Source organism: Pinus tabuliformis, chromosome 9 (assembly GCF_031772625.1).
Source record: "Pinus tabuliformis cultivar Carrire ecotype Pingquan chromosome 9, CPIR1, whole genome shotgun sequence".
Classification (NCBI taxonomy): Eukaryota; Viridiplantae; Streptophyta; class Pinopsida; order Pinales; family Pinaceae; genus Pinus; species Pinus tabuliformis.
The window spans coordinates 1221447788-1221464860 of NC_142307.1; positions in this window are offsets into that span (position 1 = coordinate 1221447788).

The window sequence follows — 17073 nt, forward strand, 5'->3', positions numbered from 1 at the left end:
CGTATTCACTTGCTGCCGCATTCATTCCCACAGATCTGCCGCCGCCTTTTTCTACTGAACTCATTCCCACGGATTCTCACGTGCCTGCTGCTAATTTTTTTGTGGCCGCCACCCAAACATTCAACTATACCATAACTCGCCGATGTGGCCAGTCTACTTGGCCATACGGCTGCTCAACCATTCACCTTTATGCCATGCAAACAAATCAAAGTAATATTCATGCGATTTGATGGAAGGAAGGGGTCAGACGCTTACCTGCGTGGCTGCACACGATTTTTCCAGTTTTTCGATGATGGTGAGCGGATCTACCTGCTGCATGCGCACTCACACAGACCCAGAGGCTCATGGTTACAGGTTGCTGACGATGGAGGGAATGCTGTGGTTGCATGCGCTCGCATTACCTTGGAGATGGCGGTGTTGTGAACGGTATCCACTCCAGCAGGTTGAACTGTTACAGGATTCCCGCGGGTGTCTCATACCAGTTCTTCTTCCTTGGGTGTATGCTGCACGGCGGAGGATCTGGTCTTTCAATCCCGCTTCCGGAGCTTCTGATGCCTGTGGTGTAAGATCTCCGCGCTTGTTTATCTTTGAAAATGTCTTTTTTCGCAAGAACTCATTGATCTGTTTTGCTGGTGCAGGGGACTTGGATGCATGTTGACGAGGATGGTGGAGCAAGGTAACAACGTCGTGCATGGGCCCAAAAGAGGCTTGCATGCGTCCACACCAACCCGTAGTCATCAGATCTGCTCATGAAATGCATTCTGGCCCGTTCTGAGCCTCTACAGGAAGTTTCCTGTAGAAATACAGAGCTTCCTGTAGACAGGCAGCTCTTCCTGTAGAAACTGGCACCTTCCTGTAGAAACTCGCACCTTCCTGTAGAAAATCTGTGTCTTCCTGTAGGAGACTCAATCTATAATGAAAGTGCATATACCTTGAAGAACATAAGCATTCTTGGAGGAGGTGCTGGTGAGGTGTCCTGGCTGCATGATAAGGACCTTTGACCTTGAGTTGAGAGGCTTCCTCTCCTCCATAGAACACCTGCAATCTGCATGCAAATAACTTATGGATCTTGTTGTTTTCTTTTGTTTTTTCTTTTTTTTTTCCTTTTTTTTTTTTGAAAGATAGCAGGGGCGCCTCAAGGAGGTTTTCACCCGTGCCATCTGCCCTGAGCGCCTCAGAGAGGTTTTCACTCAAGGATCTTTTTCAACTTTTTCCCTTTTTTTTCTCTTTTTTTTTTTTTTTTTTTTTTAACAAAAGCAATAGGAGCGCCTCAATGAGGTTTTCACCCCTACTACCTGCCTTGGGCGCCTCGGAGAGGTTTTCACCCCTACTACCTGCCTTGGGCGCCTCGGAGAGGTTTTCACCCAAGGATCTTTATTTTTTTTCTTTTTTTTTTCTTTTTTTTTTTTCAGATCTTCTTTCGGGGTGTGCCAGAGGCAGAGGCAGGACCCTTCTCTATGACCAATACAGATTTCTCCATAGTTTTGATAAACTCTTGCCTTGAGAGAGGTCTCCTGTAGATCTTCAATCGATGCCCATTGACAAGCATGGGAATGGCTTCCTCATCAATGGTTCGAATGAGGACAGATCCATTGTCATGGCATTTCTCCACTGTATATGGTCCTAGCCATCTGGTTCTCAACTTCCCCTTGAAATCTTTGTATCTGGAATCATACAACAAAGCCCAATCTCCCGGCTGAAATTGCTTGTCATGGAGATGTTGGTCATGCCACACCTTTCTCTGAAGTTGGACCACTTCTGAGTGAAGGAGGGCCTGCATGCGGTGCTCATCAAGTCCATTCAGCTGCAGTAGCCTTTCTTGTTGTGCATGGCTGAGATCTAGATCCAGCTGAGCTGCCATCCTCAAGGTGTTGTACTCAAACTCAATGGACAACAAAGCTTTCTTCCCATAGACCAGCTCATAAGGTGTGAAGCCGGTGGTGGTCTTCCAAGTGGTGTTGTAAGCCCATGTGGCCTCAACCAGGCGATCTGCCCAATCTTTTCTGCTGCTGCTCACTACTTTGGTCAAGATCCCCTCTAATGCTCTATTGGTGACTTCCACCTGCCCATTTGCTTGAGGATGATAGGGAGTGGAAGTCCTATGCTTGATCTTGTGATGAGCTAGGAGATCTTCAACCAAGTTGGATGTGAACTGGCTCCCTTGATCGGTCACCAACTCTCTTGGGTAGCCAAACTTGTAGAAGATGTTCTCTCTTAGGAACTCGGCCACTTTCTCTTCTGTTGCTGCTTTGATTGCTTTGGTCTCTGCCCACTTTGTCAAATAGTCAGTACACACAATGATGTAGGATCTTTGCCTCGAAGAGGGATTGATTGGACCCACAAAGTCCATGCCCCACTTCTCAAATGGCTCAAGAGTCACTTGAGGTTGGAGAGGCATCTCATCCCTTTGGGTCGGTTTCCCCATTCTTTGGCATTGGTCACACTGACTGACATATCTTCTGACATCTTGATGAAGTGTGGGCCAATAGTAGCCTGCCTGCAGGATCTTGAAGGCAGTTCTCTTTGCTGCAAAATGCCCTCCACAAGGCCCATCATGACAAGTGAGGAGGATATCAAAGACTTCCTCCTCCCTTACACAACGCCTTAAGATCTGATCGGGGCCGAGCTTGAACAGGTTGCCCCCAATCCAAGTAAATGAGGCACTTTTTCTGATGATTCTGCTCTTCTCTTTTGAAGAGAGGTGCGGAGGGAACTGAGCCGAAACAAGGTAGTTTGCTATATCAGCAAACCATGGAGAGAGTACTGAGATAGCAAACAGATGCTCATCAGGCATCTGGTCATCCACCGTCCCATCTTCATCTGCAGACAAATCCAATCTAGACAAGAAGTCAGCAACAACATTTTCTCTACCTGGTTTATCAACAATGGTTAGATCAAACTGCTGCAATAAAAGTAACTATCTAATAATACGAGCATTCACATCTGGTTTATTCATCAAATATCTAATAGCAGCATGGTCAGTATGTACAAAGGTCTGGTAACCAGTAATATAATGTCGGAACTTGTTTAATGCATGGACCACAGCCAAGAATTCCTTCTCGGTTATAGTGTAATTCAGCTCAGCTTTGGACAAGTTTTTGCTAACAAAGTAAATGGCATATGGAAGTTTCTGCTCAACTTGTCATAAAGCTGCACCTATGGCTTTGTTCGAGGCATCAGTGTGGATGTGGAAAGGTAGGGCCCAGTTTGGACCTCTCAAGATTGGTGCTGACACCAACTTGTCCTTTAACTCATTCAAACTCTTCTGACAATCGTCAGTCCACTTAAACTCCACATCTTTTGCCAACAGACCAAACAATGGCGAGGCTAGCTTGCTGAAATCTTTAATGAATCTCCGGTAGTATCCTGCTAATCCCAAGAAACTCCAGACATCCCTTACTTTTTGAGGAGGTGGAACCCTCTTGATGAGAGCAATTTTGTTAGGATCCACCTGCAATCCTTGGGAAGAAATGGTATGGCCTAGCACGGTCCCCTCAGTCATTAGGAATTCACATTTTTCAGGACTAAGGGACAAGTTCATCTCGGTGCATTTGGTTAGGACTTTCCCAAGGTTGGACAATGCTTCCTGGAAGTTGGCCCCATAAGGAGTAAAGTCATCCATGTATATTTCCACTGCATCATGGACCAATTCCGAGAAGATGCTCAAGACAGCTCTCTGAAAAGTAGCAGGAGCATTGCATAGCCCAAAGGGAAGGACTCGGTAGGCAAAGGTACCCCAAGGACAAGTGAAGGTGGTCTTATCTTGGTCTTCCGGACTGATTTGGATTTGATTGTACCTGCTAAACCCATCCAGGAAAGAGAAGAACTTCTTTCTTGCCAGTCCATCCAACACTTGATCTATGAAAGGTAGAGGGAAATGGTCTTTCTTGGTAGCTTTGTTCAGCTCCCGGTAATCCACACAGATTCTCCACTTCCCATTCTTCTTGGGAACCAACACTAGAGGGGACACCCATTCACTATCTGAAATGGGGTAGATGAATCCGGCATCCAACAGTTTCTGCAATTCTTCCTTGACAATGTCCTTAAGAGCTGGATTCATTCTCCTCTGAGGTTGCCTAACCGGTTTACAATCCTCTTTGATGTATATATGATGGGTACAGACCGAAGGATGGACTCCTTTCATTTCCTTATAGCTCCAAGCAAAAGCATCTAGGTGGTTGGCCAACAGACTACACAGCTCCTTTTCCTGGGAAGGAGATAAGGAGGAGCTGATCTTCAATGCTTTCTCAGGGCCGAACTCCACATTCTTAACTCTAGGAGTGACAGGGTTGGTTGTACAAAGATCCACTAAGGTGCTAGCTTGGGCATCCTCCACCAATTCCTCTAAGGGTAGTGCACTGGTAGGTGGATCCTGGATCAAGGTCTCGATCAAGTCATCCTCGGTTAGGGGGTCTTTCCTAGTGGTATCTAAGGTGCACAGAGGTGCTAAGTACACCTCGTCTTCTTCTCCTTCTTCCAACCAGAGTGGTAAATCATGCTCTAAAGAAGGTTGGGCAGGAGGGTATAGGACTAGCTGCTTGGACATGGGACCATTTTTGATGGTCATGTTTCCTGCCCGACAACTTATGTAAGCATCTGCAGTAGCTAACCAAGGCCTTCCCAAAATGAGAGGATATCCAGTAAGCTTGGCCTTTGGTTGCAGAACCAGGAAGTCTGCAGGGTATTCCCAAGAATCAATGGAGACCATGACATCCTCCACAATCCCTTCGGGAGTCACGGTGGAGCGATCTGCTAATTGCAGTACTGTCAAGGTCTTTCTCAAGGAACCATGAAGATTGAGTTTAAGCATGGTATCCCTGGTCATCACATTGATGGCCGCCCCCAGATCAGTCAAGGTGTGGCGGATAATGGTGCCATTGATGTGAACATCTACTACAGGACTTCCAGGATCTAGGTACTTTGGACAGATGACTTGTCCTAGCATAAGGTCAGACAGTTGTCCTATGACATTGATAGTTGAGGCATCTTTCTTCCGTCTGCCTGGGTGTTTGAAACACTTCTCCTTAACCAGCTTGTTATATATTGGCACATCCTTGATGGCTTGGAGAAGTGGGATTTTTACACACAACTGCTTGAGCTCACCCAAAAGCTCATCTTCTTCTGGGTTAGGTTGTGTGGTGGTTGTTAGTCTTTCAGGAAAGGGTGGAATAGGCTTTGGTTCACTCTCCTGATGGTCTTCCTCATCCTCTGGGGGAGGAGGCTGGCGATCTGGAAGAGTCTTTCCAGATCTAAGATTGATCTCCTGGATCTCCACAGCATAGGTAGGGCATGAGGTTTCCCCAGTGTATACCTGTTGGGCCTGTCTATTGTTGAGGTTCGGGTTCGGTTGAGCAGGCATTTGAGGTTGCCTTGGAGGAGCAGGAGGTAATGGTTGTGGTTGAACTGGAGGTGGAGGCAGAATGGCGGGTGGAGTGTTGTACTGAGGCCTCCACCCCGACTGAGGTGCATTCCATTGAGGCTGTGGCTGGGTATGTGAGTGATATGGATGAGAAGTAGGTTGAGTGGGGTACTGAGGTGGATAAGACCATGGAGGAGGCATGGACCATGAAGGATGAGCAGGGGGACCCCAGGAAGGCATAGGAGTTGACTGGTTGGGGTTGTAATAAGCTTGAGATGCCCCTTGCATCCCCTGCTGATAAGGTCTAGATCCTTGTGGCCTCCTTTGGTTGAGGTAATAGAGAGGCTCTGTGGGAGCTTCGGTCCCTTGGTACATGGCTTTAAACCCAGGTAAGGTTGGACACTGATTTGTTGGGTGGTCCTCCTCACAAACGAAACACACTTCAACCGAATGCAATGGGCATTTGTTCTTAGGGTGTCTGCTGGTGCACCTAAGACAGAAGACAGCCAAGGCTCTCTCAGCTTCTTCTTTCTTCTGCTGGATCCTGAATGTGTCCAGCTGCATGGCAATGGTCTGTCTCACCTCACTCTTAAGATCTTCTAATTGGTTTGTAAACTCATGTTTGGAGAAAGAGACACCAGTGGAGAGGAGATTTCCTCTACCTCGTTTCCTAGCTGCCCTGGAATGATTTCTAAACACAGTCTTGATGTCCTCATAAGGCAGTTGGTAAATATCCCCCCCAGCTAACATGTGAAGGGTGTCTAAGAGATCTTCAGGGACTCCTCGGAGTAGAACCAACTTGAGGGATTCAGGGTCAAGTGTGCACCTGGCCCGCTTATAGCTAAGTTGGAACCTCTCCTCATAATCCTCTAAAGACTCATCACTCCCCATGGTCATCCGAAAGATCTCTCCCTTGGTTTCCTTAGACCTACAGTAATCCCGATACTTGGTATTGAAGGCTTGCTGCATCTGAGCCCAAGTAGCGATGCTATTCCCAGGTAATCCCATGAACCAGCGTAGTGCTGCATCCTTAAGAGTGGAAGGGAAAAGCTTCAGCTTTTGCTCATCTTCAGTATAGTCATAGGTTCTACAAAGGACAGCAAACTCAAACAAGAAGGTATCAGGATCCTCAGTGGTCAGTCCATGGAAGTGAGGCAAGGCGGAGGGGCTAATGTTCTTCATTTTCACCTCTCCATTGGTCTCTCGGATGGGGAAAGCTCCTTCTATTCTCTCATCTTCTCTTCTATTATCAGCCATGGCTTCAGATGGAGTGGTCTCTAACTCTTCTTCTTCTATAGGGTCTTGGTATATCTCAGGATGTTCACCTATAGGTTCCTCTGGGTCACTGTCACCAAAGAAGAGAGAAGGGTGACTCAGTGATGTGGTGGGGGTGGTTGGTAGGAATTTGCCTGATCTATCTCAGTTCCTACGAGGCATGAAATGGAAAGGACTTTTCTTTTTTTTTTTTTGAGTGCTTTTGCTTTTTCTTTGGTACCTGCAAAACTGAAACAGAGTGATCTACAACTAACTATATTGCTCAAATGAAATTTGCGGAATTGGAAAGCTAATCTAGGAAAGCGAGAAATATTAATCTAGGAAAGCAAGAAATATTAATCTAGGAAAGCAGGAAATGCTAATCTATGAAAGCAGGAAATATTAATCTAGGAAAGCAGGAAATACTAAGCTAGGAAAGCAAGAAATACTAAGCTACTTTTGCAGAATGGAAATGAAATAAACTACTGAGCAGAAGTAAGAGTACGAAAGTAGAATAAGAGCAACAATTACTAATACTCTGACGCTTCCCCGGCAACGGCGCCAAAAAGATGGTGAGCTCCAGTATTGTAGCAATAATGCTACAACTCCTGGGGCTTCCTGTCTCTCATTTTATCAACCCAGTAGTTCGTACAAACTTGGAAGCGACGGTGCTATATGCACAAGTACTAGCTCTTGTCGCAGCTGTCACTTGGTCAGCTGGCACAAGTCCGCTAGGGCTCAAGCCAACTTCTATAGGTTCTCAGAAGAAGCTTGCTAATTGATGGACGAAAGCTATTCTCAAAGGAAAACTACTCTACTTGACAAAATGGACTGAAAGCAAATCAAAGCATGTAAACCTAGGAAACCCTAATTTAACTAGTGTAACCTCTATAATGCAAAGAATGTGAATGAAACCTCTACCAATGCTGCTGTTACCTCTAATAAGTGGAAATGCATGGATCTAAGCTACTTGCATCATAAAAGACATGTTTTTTTATTTTTCCTTTAAGTGGATGGAATGATTGTGATTTTGTGCTAACTAGGGTTTGGTTATGCAGATGGGATGGAGAAGGAAGGAAAGCGTGGGACAGGTTGGGGAGGCTAGGAGAGGTCCCTAGGGATCCTTAGCATCCATCCACAGAGGTTCCTCGCATTCAGATGCTCAGAAACCGAGTGAGTGGCCTCCTACAGGATGTCTGCAGGGGATCCTACAGGATACGCAGAGATTTCTACAGGATGTCTACAAATTGCTACAGGATGACCTACCGTGAGTGTTTGAAGTGATGGAGGAGTGATGGAATGGTAGGGGGAGATGTGTAAGGTAGGAATAAGGCTGGTGATGGCTCAAAAGTGGAAGAATAGGATAGGGAGTGAGTGTAGGGAGTAGGTTGGAAGATAGAGGACTAGGTCAACGAAAGGGCTAGAGAATGAAGCTATGTGAGGAGTGAAAGACTTTGGGAGATAACAGAGCGGAGCAGGGGTCAGCGATGTGTTTGCATGCGTGATCAAGATGGAGAATGAGGTAATGGAACGAGAGAGAGCAGTGTAAGTGAAACAAATGCTTATGACTGTCACCAAACTGAAAATGCATCAACCTAAACTACCTGTGCGTATAAATTCAATGAACAGCAATCCAAAACGCGAAGGAGAATGTGCATGAAGCTGTGATGAAGGCGTATGTGCAGGTGTGAATCATGTGGAAAGATCTATCATAACGAGACTATGTTGCAGCATGTATGAAGTGAAGAACTGCGTGTTTTTGTGGCTGGTATAGACTGCACTCCAATCTCCAAACGGGGATGGCAGTGGAGACTTCCTCAACCTTTTTTGCTGGAGCTCCAATGTATTATCAACCTGCTAATCTAACTAAACAACCAAGAGCAATTCAACCATAAACTAGTCCTATCTATGCTCATGAAAAAGACTAATTCAACAACCTGTAATTCAAATTGCATGTGAAAATGAAAACTCAGAGTGCTGAAACGAAATGCAAACAACACTACAGCAGAGGGGATCTATGGCTCTCAGGTTGGGCCCTAACCTGAGAGCTATAGTCTCCTTAAGAAAACTCAGAGCTAGATCAAAATCTGCCTTCTTTATTCATAATCTGATGTTATGCCAAAACTGGCTTACAACAAGAACTAACACCGAGCTGTGCTCAAAAATTACAATAGTAATGCGAAAGTTTCAACAACCTATCAAAGGCTACGGCCTCTATACTTATGCAAAAACGATCATCCAACAGGTCTCCTTGATTTTAGGAACTCGGCTGTCCAACTGAAGTTTAACTTGGTGATCCTGTAGAACAGTTATGACTGCTGTTCCTGTAGCACAGTTGGCTGCCTCTATGCTCGGTGCTCTATGCTCGGTGGGGAGATTGGTTGGAGCTCGGAGCTACGGTGGGAATCACGAGGAAGGTCCCCAAGACTGTGGACATCCTCTCCTAAAAACCAGCAGTGCCACTTCATTGTCCCCTTGTCTCCTTTTTCGTGTCTTTTCTCCCTTTAAATGCAAAAAACCTGAAAGCATCATGCATTAGTCACGTAGATAATATGTCTACCCTTCTTCCTACAAACAACACGAACAAACTAAGAAATGCATGCATAAGCAATCAAATATGAATGGTTTGAGCAAGTAGAATAGGCCAAAATGAGCCCAAATTGTACCAAAATTGGGGCTCATCAATCTTCTTCATTTATAGCATCCAAGAAGTCATCATCTTCAAAAGCCATCAAAAGTCTATCATCATTACCTTGTTCATCTTCATCACTATTTGAAAGTCCATCACTATCTTCATGTGCATAATAGCTCTTCTTACTTACATTTTGTTTTCTATTCCATCTGACGGGTTCCTTACCTTTGTCTAGTTTATCTTTATGAGGACACTTTGCAGCATAGTTACCGACTCTTCCACAAGCAAAGCATTTGAAAGGCAGCTTACCTCTAAATCTTCCAGTTCCTTGTTGAAGGTTCTTGAAAAAATTTGATTCTTCTTCTTCTTTGGACATATATCCTGACTCATTGTAATCTCCTTTTCCTGAGGCCTTGAATGCGGCTTCTCTCCTGTCTGATGGTCCCCCTTTTCTCATTTCGTAAGCAGTTAGAATTCCGTGCAGTTGGGACATGGTAAGACTCTGTAGATTCTGCTTTTCTTCTATGGCAGAAACTTTTGAATCAAACTTAGAAGACAAATATCTTAGAACCTTTTCAACCAAAACAACTTCTTTTATTTCTTCACCCAAGTGTTTCATACAATTTACAATCTCATCTATACGTAGGAAATAGTTAGCCACACTTTCATCATTGTGCATTCTGAGACTTTCATATTGAATTCTAAGAGTTTGTAGTTTTGCTTGTTCTACCTAATCATCTCCTTCATAGCTCAGAACGATCTTGTCCCATATTTCTTTTGCAGTTTTGAGTTGCATAACCTTGACAAATTCTGATTGAGATAGACTCCCCAATAGAGTATTGACAGCCTTTGCATTTGTTTCATATTGCTTCTTACCAACCGTATCTGTAGGAGTTGCTGATGGAAATGTGTATCCTGTTTCCACAATATCCCAAACTTCTGTACCAAGACATTGAATATAGGCTGTGATTCTTACCTTCCAATAGACAAAGTTGCTCGCATCAAAAATTGGTGGCCTGATGGATGCCTCTCTCTCGTAGTTTCTCATGATGATAGATCTTCCTTCAAGTAGTCAAGCTTCTTCTGAAGGACCTGCTCTGATACCAATTGTTGGAATAATACTGAGAGGGGGGGGGGGTGAATTAGTATTATAAAAATCTTTTCAATTCACACAAAAATTTGTATACGCAACTTCAGTTAGTGAAAACGGCATGTATACGCAACTTTGGTTAATGAAACTCGCGTATAACTTGCAGACTTATAATTTTAATTTATTCTTCAGATGTTGATCATTAATCTATGTGTTAGAACCATATAAACAGTAACCAGAAAAATAGAGCAGACAGTCACACAAAAGAACACAAGATGTAAGGTGGAAACCCAATGTGGGTGAAAAGCACATGTTCTAATTTGTCTCTATCTTCTTTCAATTAGAAACTTCCTTTTACAATGATTTTGTACTGGTGCAGTCTTATACCAGTACGCAGGCTACTACCTGCATAAGGCTACAACCTTCTCTTTTCTTCCAGGGACCACGTTTCATAAATTTTCAGACTGGATCCATGAATAACATCAATTATACATCAAGTATATCTGCAACAATCAATCTCCTTTGTACAACCCAATATAGAATCAATCAAACACTTCTCAGAATGTTGTAACCAGAAAACAGTAACGGTAACCAAACACCAATTCTGAACCCAGAACATTGCAGCAATAAACAGAAGTAACTAAAGCATATTTTATGAAACATGCGCTACTTCACTATGCAGAAATTGCGTACATACGCAGCCCAACCAGCGTATACGCTTTCTTTAGTTGTTGAACCTGTGTGTATACACACCTGTGCTGCGCCTAACCTGTGTACAGATCTATAAAAGACAATTCTTCTTTTTCAATTATTTAGACATTATTATACCCAGTTTATCAAATTTATAGATCTAATAATGCACCAAATATAACAGATCAAACATCATATAATGATACTACTATTCAAGCCTTAAGATCTTGATTCATCAATAGAACTTATCCATCTTTAGCGCTCAGGTTCCTCCTTGGTTTAGATTCAGCAATGCACCATAAATCAATCACCAGTATTCCAAATCTTGCTCCTCTTAAGATATTCAACACTTCAGTCGATACCCTTGCCAAATGATCTCCTTCCCTTTTTATAGTCTTAGCCCTTACTCAAACCATGGTCCAAAACCATTGAGAACCAATACTAGAGACCCAATACCTGGGCTTAACACTTTGGATGCAATACCAAGGACCAAAATCATAGGTTCAAATATGTCGGACTAAATACCATGGATCAAACATAATTTTTCCCACATGTACCCATGTATGCACTTTTTCTTTTCATGAAAGTGCATGCATATGCATACGCCCCTTTTGATCGGTGTTCCCGCGTATATACGCGACTTTGCTAAGATGAACCTGCGTATACCTTATTTTCTTCCTTTCTGAGAGCCTGCACTATAATCTACCCTTTGAGTGAGTTGCCATCAAGGACAACACCTGTGCCATAGTGCCAAACCTGTGTCATAATGCCAATAGATGGCAGATCCTTTCCATCCATGGTGTTTTAAGAACTGCCAATTTTCTTCTTTGAGCTAGTTAAAGCAGAGAGATACTTTTGATCTTCTAGGGTGGGGTTGATGACCTTCTTATAATAACTTAGTTTTCTTTTAGCTACTAAATCTTTCTCACACCACATTTTTTCTTTGAACTTAGAAGTAACAATATTTTTAATGTTATTAATGTTTTGCAATGCATCATTCTCGTTGATCTCCCAATGGTTTAACCAGGCCCTCATGTCTTCATACCACCCTTGGTTGAGCCTTAGGTGGTTTTGGCTGGAATTTAAAGCTCGCTTAGGAAGTCTATGATCTCCTATGTTATTGAGTTTGTGCTTGTACAACAGAAGCCTAGTCATAGCTAGGCTCTTGATATGGGAAAGACCTACTTCTATAAGGAGAATAAGATAAGGTGTAAATTTATAGTTAATGTAAGAACAATTACTTATTATAAACCATATATAAGTATTTGAAAAAAATAATTTTATTACAAATAATTTCAAACCACAGTGAAATCAATTTATTTTTTTAATTCTTCATCTTCTTCGTTCAAACTTATTGATTAAAAACAAAAAAAATACTTAAGAATGTTGAATATTGGGGAGCAGAAACCACGTCACGCCTGCAATTAACCATTTCCTTTTTTGATTTTAATATATAATATGTATTACATTTTATTGATGAAATCCAATGTACGAAGAAACCTATGCACCCGAGAAAAGAAAACTCCATTGAATATTCAATAAATCTGATGCATGACACATTTTCATTGTCCTTGACAATAATGTAGATAAGGATTTTTTAGATTTTTTACACCATCGGTGTCATACCCCTACACTGGCGGTACTCTTCCAACCGCACTATAGCGAGGTGCAACACTACCAACTATTTTCTTTTCACCAACACTTACGATTGTAGACTATGCCTAACATTCCATACTTAGTTTATTTTTCGTTACCAAGTATTATCTTTGTCCTTCATACAGTGAAAGCCCATAACATTCACATAAACAACATTATACAATAGAAATGAACAACAGTATAAAGGGAGGGGCAACTCCCTGCAATATAAGTATGCCCGAATCAATATATATAATCTTCTTTTATAAGTACAAGTTAAATCTTAGCAAACCCCAAATTTATACTTAGCCAATTTTCCAACTTTAGCAAACTCGGTTGTCCAGCTCGTCAGCGCCTTTGCACGATCACCGCAAGACTCACCAACCCTTCATTCACCTCGTCGCACTTCTTCACCTGACTCGCTATTCATATGGTCAGCAAACATCCACGACCTCCATTCGGTGGACCACACATAGTCCTGCCTGCCCGACTCTTCGTTCACAACCTCCGGTTCAAACCTTCGTTTCGGTGTGCACGGCATGCCCTCACCCGATCGCCCAGTCGCACGTTCACCCGCGCCTTCACACGACTCACCCAAGTCGCCTTCGCACAACTCACCCGTGTCCGCCCGAACACCTTCACCCGAACTCGTTCACCCGAACAACTTCACCCGAGTCACCACACGACTTCACTCGAGTCACCACACGACTTCACCCAGTTTGCCCAAATGACCTCACCCGAGTTGCCACACGACTTCACCCGGCTTGCCCGAATGACTTCACCCAGGTCACCCAACGACCTCACCCGGCTCGCCCGAACGACTTCACCCAGGTCGCCCGACAACCTCACCCAGCTTGCACGAACAACCTCACCCGGTTCACCTGAACGACCTCGCCCGAGTTTCCTGCCCGATGACCTCGCCCGAGTTCTGCCCAATGACCTTGCCCAAGTTTTCTGCACAAGTTTCCTGCACAAGTTTCTCACCCGAGCTTCCCACCCGACTTTTCTACATGAGCTTTTCAACTGAGTTCTGCGCGTCATGCAGGCTCATCCACGCGCCGCAGAACTCCTCAATCGAACTCGTGTTGGCCGAATGATGATGGCTCGTCTCCTCAAACACTCCACCAATATATACAGGCGGGTGGTGGGTTATGTCACCCGGCCGACCCACTCCCAATGCCCAAGCCGACTCGTTCAACATGTTGCCTTCGCTCGAGTGGAGGGTCGGCCCGCCCAACTCATGGGAATGCCCTCTCGACTTGCCCAACATCGTATAAACTTGCCCTTGGCTCGTTCACTTCACATTTTTCATGAGCTCCTCGCCCGTCCTTCGTACAGTGAAGGTGACCCGAACCGCAGGTCCTTACATCGTCCCCCACTTGAAGTCATTGTCATCCTCAACAATATCTCATCCCAGCAACCATCTGTCACCAAGATATCCATACCAAGGCATATACTCCATCGGTATGTCATACATTGGAAAATCATCTCAATCCATGATCATCAACAACATTCGCTGCAATCCCCACATGCTGCTCCCATTGTGGAAAGTTGGCCTCTCCATGTCAAGCTACACGCCTCCTACAACATATCGTATTGACCTCATCATGTGTCGTCCTCATGTGAACTGCTGCCATGATACTCCAACAAATGCTAACACATCTCTACACACTACGCGTCACCATGTTCGAACTAGTCGAGTGATCAGTCCAACTGTCACACTCAAACCATGACAGTGAACATGCTCATGCAACCATCAGTCATTTCTCAGAACATCCTGTTACATCCTCAACTCAATCAAGAATCCATCTCCATACAAGTGTAAGCCATGCTCAGGTCCATGAAGTAGTCTTCATCCCATCTGCAACATGATGTCCATGATGTTTTCTATCCAACATCATCATCCATCTGCAAAACATACATCTCCTCAAAGTGAAGAGATCATCTCATCAAACTCTGACTCTCGATGTGCCACATCCAGGTCCATGAAACAACCTCCATCACATCTGTAATGTACCATCCCTCAAGTCTGCCATAGAAACAAGTATACACCTGTCTCATCTATCCATGTGCTACCCATGATCATAGATCAATCAGCTCCCATGTGTCAAAAGTGGTCGAGTCTCAGCTCAACCCATGCCCAAGTGTTGCCACCAAGGCATCATCATCGTTGTAACTCCGTCACCCCAAAGTGTCTCATATCGATCCTCCTCATCAAGTCACTCTCCCAAGCCAATTCTCTGACCTCAACTCCTCAATGCATCAGATCCTCCAAGTCCACCATATATGAAGTCCCCAAAGGTCACAACGATCTCATGTCATCATGAGCTCCATGATTCATCTCCAACCAACACTCTAGCAAGCACACAAGTCTCGGCCCAAAGGTCTCTGCAAGATGCCTTAGCTCTCCATGTAGTAGGAATGCTCCATAGTCTACTCACAACTCCATCCAAGTCCATGGCCTTGTTGTACAAGAGTGCACAACCTCTTCATAGACACATAAATAACACATCTCCATGTCACACCAACGAATCCACCTGCACGACATCCTGCCTTGGCACTCCTCATTGGATGCCCATAAGTGACACCTCTACAAGTGCTCCTACATAATGTCCCTACATAAGACTACCATGCTCCATGTCTCCAACCTGATGTCCATGACTAAGTTGCCCATGTAGTCCAATCAAGTAGACCCATCACAACAATCAGTCATCCTCATCCAAGTTTGCGATCTTCAGTCTAGTGAACTCTGTCGCCCAACCATATCATCATCACATGAGTCTCTCCATCTTAGCTGCCCCACTAAAGGTTCCACCAAGACTTGCTCTTGGTCTCAGCCATGAGAAGTCCACCCAAGCAACTCAAGTGTGTGCCCTTCTCCAATCTGTCCATGAGTCATTCCGGGCACTTAGCCAATTCTCCATGTGGCTAAAGCATGACCCAATCCTCCACAACGATCATCATGTTCCTCCCTTGTCACGGGCCTTTGCACTTTCTACCATAAGGTCACAAACAAACCCAACAAGTCCTGCAATAGTCAACAATCCTTGCTTCTCCATACAAAGTCTCATCATAGACATCCATGGTAAGATGCTCCCCTGCATCAGCAAACTAATTTTGCTTTTCCCTGCATACAGTTCATCTACCAAATGCTCAAGTGAAACACAAGTATCAATAATACTTACTTCATCATCATGAGGCTCCTTCGTGTGAGTATCCCCATCCATCCATATCTGCAAACTGCATGATCCTGGTCCAACTTGATTAATCTCAAGTTCATTCTCCATCATGGTTATATCTGCAACATCCTCACTCATCACAGCTTCCTCTTCCTTGTCAGCACAATCTGCAACTTCATCCTGCTCCATTGCCCAACCAAGTTGAAGAAGTTCATCTTCAACATTCTTCTCCAAGACTTCAAGTTTATCTCGAATCCGGGGGTTCTCTCCTTTCAACTACTTCAACCTGTATAAGGTAAGCAAGAGCTTCCCTTCACATTCTTCCAAACCTGCCATGCCTTGTCGTTCAGCTTGGCCCAAGCACAAAGCTTCATCTCTGCTAAACCTATTTCACCATTCACCTGAATCACCCTGATATTCCACCAATTACCTGCAAAACTTGAACTCCTTTCAAGTCTTTGGTCTTCGTAAAATCAACTCCTTGATTCAGTTCACCAAGTTTCCTACAAAACATGGACTAGCTCTAATACCAACTGTCGTGCCCCTACACTGGCAGTACTCTTCCAACCACACTATAGCAAGGTGCGGCACTACCAACTGTTTTCTTTTCACCAATACATACGATTGTAGACTATTCCTAACATTCCATACTTAGTTTATTTTTCATTACCAAGTATTATCTTTGTCCTTTATATAGTGAAAGCCCATAACATTCACATAAACAACATTATACAATAGAAATGCACCTTATAAAGGGAGGGGCAACTCCCTGCAATATGAGTCTGCCTGAATCAATATATATAATCTTCTTTTATAAGTACAAGTTAAATCTTGGGAAACCCCAAATTTACACTTAGCCAATTTTCCAACTTCGGCAAATTTGGTTGCCTAGCTCGTCGGCGCCTTTGCACGGTCACCACATGACTCACCAACCCTTCTTTCACCTCATCATACGTCTTCACCCGACTCGCTCTTCGTTTGGTCAACAAACGTTAAAATCATGCTATCCTACCCGACCTCCGTTTGGTGGACCACACGCAGTCCTGCCTGCCCGACTCTTCTTTCACAATCTTTGGTTCCAACCTTCGTTTTGGCGTGCATGTTGCGCCCTCACCCAGTCACCCGTCCGCACATTCACCCACGCCTTCGCACGACTCACCCAATTTGCCTTCGCACAACTCACCCGAGTTCGCCCGAATGCCTTCACCCGAACAACTTCACCCGAGTTGCCACA